Source organism: Engraulis encrasicolus, chromosome 5 (assembly GCF_034702125.1).
Source record: "Engraulis encrasicolus isolate BLACKSEA-1 chromosome 5, IST_EnEncr_1.0, whole genome shotgun sequence".
Lineage (NCBI taxonomy): Eukaryota > Metazoa > Chordata > Actinopteri > Clupeiformes > Engraulidae > Engraulis > Engraulis encrasicolus.
Window position 1 is genome coordinate 22816105 of NC_085861.1, and position 5000 is coordinate 22821104.

Genomic DNA, 5000 nt, shown 5'->3' on the forward strand with positions numbered 1-5000 from the left:
GGATGTGTGCATGTGTTTAAAAGACTAGTTTAAAAGTTAATGTCAGAATTTACTGTATAATATTGAGTTTTTTGTGTCACTGTAGTTCACAGCCCAAAGTGTGCACAGATGGACGGATGAGACAGGGAACCAATAAGTGTACCATGTCAGTATGTAGTATGTTGGTAGACGTTTCTAAGGGCATGAAAGATGTGTGTGTGTGTGTGTGTGTGTGTGTGTGTGTGTGTGTGTGTGTGTGTGTGTGTGTGTGTGTGTGTGTGTGTGTGTGTGTGTGTGTGTGTGTGTGTGTGTGTGTGTGTGTGTGTGTGTGTGTGTGTGTGTGTGTGTGTGTGTGTGTGTATGCGTCCTTGCGTGTGTATGAAAGGATGTATGCATGTGGGTCAAAGACGTGTAAAATGGCATTGTTATTCAGTGTAACGGATGCCTTCTGCTGACTCTAACTGTAAAAAACATGACTCTTTTTATTTATTTATTGTTACAGGGAATTCATGAAAGCCTCGGCTGTCATCCATTCACTTGAAACAATTTAAAAATCATGTTTTTTTGCAGTTACAGTCCACGGAAGGTGTCCGTAACACTGAATAACAAAGACGTCTTTGACCCATGTGTCAAGTGTGATACCGTACACCGTGACAAACATGAAATTCCTCCACACGCTTACATTTATGTGACGCAACAGGACATGAGAGCGGCCATCTTTTTTTTTCCACTCCATTGCCCCGACAAAAAAGACACCTAGGGAGAGGGGAGCGCGAATCTAACAACGAGACTAAGGACTTAAACGAAAAGACGAGCGCGGAAACACAAAGATACAGTGAATTAGCCCCATTCAGCTGCAGACGGGCTTATGTAAAACGCTCCCGTTACACTGGTCAATTTCCAGCCGCACAATGGCAAAGTTTCTCCCGAGACTCGTCCGACAAGCTGTATCAGTCTGTGGTCTGCGTAAGAGGCTTAGGAGGGAAAAATTTAGGTGACCTTTGAATAATAGGACGTAGTATTACGGGACAGCTACGGTTGGTAGTGTCCAAGTTTAAAAGGGTCGAGATATCAGGTGACAATGGTTCAGTCCAATAATTGGGATTTTTTTGTCGGACATGAATGGGACATACTGGTTGTTTTTTTTTGTCTTGGTCCCCTTTTTTAAAATATTAAGGGACTTTGAATAATTTGCACTGATGTCTATAACGTCACCATGAAGGATGGGTGCAGAGAACATTAAGAGTGTTTAATCCAGCTGACAAGAATAGCTGACAGTTATTCCTTCATAATTAATTGCATTGCCCTTTTTCATGAGAGTAAGAAAGAAGAAAACAATTGGCGAATTTGTGTCAATTGTGAGAGCTCTCCACGTCAAAATGAATTTGCGAAATGTGAAGAAGTCAACAGGCATGAAACACCTAAACAATGCAATGGATGCTCCACTCCTCTCCACATATCGCCACTGCAGTTTATCAAGTGTATAATTTTTAACAGCAATACGTCACCCTGAGTGATTACTTCTCTCTCCCTCTCTCGCTCTCTCTCTCTCTCTCTCTCTCTCTCTCTCTCTCTCTCACTCCTTAACTTCTCCGTTCGTTCTTTCTTCTAATTCTTAATTACTCGGCAGATGAGCTGCTGCCTCCTGCGTTAGCATGCGTGAGCAACAGCTAAAGGAAGCCGGCGGAGTGTGGAGAGGGGTATTGTAGGAGTTCCAGGTGGATTTCTCGATAATGAGTTATGCCAGCGAGAGGAGAAGTGGAGAGTTTTAGTGATGGCTGGCTGCCGGCTGACTGTGATGCTAATGCAAAACAAACAGCACGTGGCTAGGCTATGCAAATAGCAAACAGCGCCAGAGACACACGCACACGCACACACGCACACGCACAGACACACACACTCACACACACACGAAAATACACAGAAACACATGCACACACACACACAGACACATACACACACCATCCTCCCATCGCTGCCACTCCAACTCTCGTCAACACTCTCCTCACCCCCAATTTTCTTCCTCCTACTACTTCTCCTCCTCCTCCTCCTCCTCCTCCTCCTCCTCCTCCTCCTCCTCCTTCTCTGTTCCACTCTTGCGTTTCAACTCACAGCTATTGTTTTCCTGACTGGTTTCAGTGGAGCATGCGCTGAGATAGCAGGAGTACAGTCAACTTTAGCTTCACACCCACCCGGGGTGCCGTTGGATTGATGTCATTTTTTTCAAGAGGGCTAAGGTGATGCAAATACTGTATCTCACCAGGGACACAAGACCATGTCTGTGCAAGATCTGCAGTCCAGCATTTTTTTAGAGACTATCTTTCCGCATGACCAGGCAAACAGAACAGGTGCACAGACTCACCGGTAAGCAGCACTGTAGCTATATTTGAGAGGTCTAGCAATTTACTAGTACTTCAGAAAAACAGAACATCTTTTTTTTCTATCCCAGGAGACGTTTTTCCACTGGATAAGTAAGTGAACTGTCCTTTAGGACAAGCCCTGAAGACACCTTTTGTTCCTCCAGTTACTCTTCTCTCATCTACACTCTGTACTAATTTAAATATAAAGGTCTGACGGTGCCTGAATCTTGTTCATGCCCTGGTGAGTCCATGGGGTAGGAGGCGCCTTGGTTTTTATATACATATCTTTAGATTTTCACCTTAATGAAGGTGACTTGTCCAAGAATATGCAACAGTCAAGACTTTTTCTTTCAGCAAACACCCTGTATATTTTTTTGAGCAGAAGTAAAGGAAAAACTTGAGCAGTTTTTCTTCACTGCTGCTCAGAATAAAATAAGTCAAAGTAGACAGAGAACATGTGAAAGTGAGAGAGTGTCAAGAGAAAGAGAGACATGCAACAGCGAGAGAATGAAAGTGTGTGGACAGGCTGAAGATGGAATGGGGAGAGTGAGAGAGATGGGAACTCAATGATAGAGAATTGCATCAGGCCAGTTTAGTGAGTCTGGATTCACCATGCCATGTCTATGACCCCTCATTTTCAACCCCGTTTTTAAAGCACGTGATCACAATCAACAGCAAGGCCGCGAGGGAGAGAAAATTATACCGCCTTAACAAAACAGTGTCGAAATCCTGTTATTACCCCCCTTTTTGTTTCATATATTCAGTCTCTTGGCAAAAAGATTAGACGATTCTTTTTTTTAAAGAACTGCATAATCTCCTTTAACAGCTTATCAAAACTTTAATGATTTGGTGATAAAGAGCACAAAGTTAAGTAGCCGGTTAAGAGGATAACTCCGCAGTGCAGTCTAGTGATTAGTAGATGGGAATTGGGAGACCGAAAATCCGGACGGGTTGCAAATCCTACTTCTTCTTCTTCCCCACTTATTCACTTTGAGGAGGAGGGGGAAACTCCATTTCAGAGAGCCAAGCCAGTCAAGTCTCGGGGTGTATAATCAGTCGCCAGAAACTGATAAATGAGAGGACGTTGCCTCGTGTCCTCTGCAAATCGTCTCGCTGGCCTGGCCGCCTCTGGTTTATTTACTTTTATTTACTTAGCGCGTCACTAAGTACACCAATCATGAACCAATTACAGTGAGACAGAGGCGGCTGGGTGTTGGTGAAAGTGTGGGGGCCTTCAAATTATAATGTCCCTCCTATAAAGACCCTATAGCCCTCCCACCACTCACCCCACATCTACCTCACCCGGACACTCCTTTGCTTGTGTCTCCACTATGGAGATTTTGAATGTCTGTTTTTTTTTCCGTTTTTTTTCTAGAGCCTTGGATTAAGGGGAATGGGTCACACCAGTGCTTTCCAAATAACCCCCCCTACACCTCCTGTGCATCTGTGTGCCAGATAGTGTCACTGGGTGGTAGAGTAACTCTACTGTAGAGTAATGTAACCCTTTTTTGCATCAGCTAAGTGTTAGAGTGTAAGCCTCAAAAGCATAATCGTTTGTCAGTATCTTCCTATGCTGAGGCTTGTGTGTTTCTATGTACATAAAAAGGGTATGTGTGTATGCAATCATCATATATCTGTATAGGTATCTCTTCTCAGTCATCCACTGTGGACGAGACACATGACAGCTTCATCTCCAAGTGTAGTATGTCAATTTTTTTTCTCATCTCTTCTCATCCCATCTCGGGTCTGTCCGCCCCTCCCTCTGTACACTGTATTAGTTTGACAGACGAGGCCGGTACAGCATGGACATAGCACTGCTGTAATACCCAGACATGGAGAGGTAAGGTTGCACCTACCGACCTAAATATAGGGGACACCTTACGTTCGATTCATAGGTGAGGCAACGGCCAAGGGTAGGACATGAGACAATTTTTGGGCAGAACAAGGAAGTAGAACACCATTTCCCATGCATCTCTGGGAGACTTAAAAAAGTATCTCGTTTGAAATTCCTGCAGAGTCGGCTCTGTTTCGCTCAAACGGTAGTTTCCCGTCCCTTTCGAACAACCCAAATACTTTTTTTTCGATCTGACCCTTTATTTTAGAGAGCTATTACATTGTTTAAAAAATGACCAATGAGCATTTTTTTTGGTATTGATTGACAGTTAGAATTGCTTTAGGATTCCTTTGATTGACAGTCAAAACGCAACGGTCTGGCCTATCAGCGATTGTTTTTAGCGTGGCTAAGGTACGCTCTCATTAAAAATCATTAAATGGAGTTGTATAGAACCCCGGCGTCCCCAATGTGTATATTTAAGTGAGTGGTTGCACCTTTTGCTCTACCAGCCACTCTCTCCCTGTAATGACATGCACAGCTCCGGGAGCTAAGCAGAGGGGTTAAAGACAAGAACAACAGGGGAAAGATTCTTGGATGAGAGAAGTAAGTGTGTTTATATGTGTGTGTGTGTGTGTGTGTGTGTGTGTGTGTGTGTGTGTGTGTGTGTGTGTGTGTGTGTGTGTGTGTGTGTGTGTGTGTGTGTGTGTGTGTGTGTTTGTATGTGTGTGTACGTGTGTGTGTCTGTGTGTGTGTGTGTGTGTGTGTGTGTGTGTGTGTGTGTGTGTGTGTGTGTGTGTGTGTGGTCAGACTGAGAGAGAGAGAGAGAG

The 5000-nt window shown here is 44.0% G+C and overlaps 1 protein-coding gene across 1 annotated transcript in view; it reads right to left on the minus strand.

Moving 5' to 3' along the window:
- The window catches only part of zfpm2a (zinc finger protein, FOG family member 2a), a 225809-nt gene that overhangs the window by 80802 nt on the left and 140007 nt on the right, over nt 1-5000 (minus strand). The window lies entirely within an intron of this gene.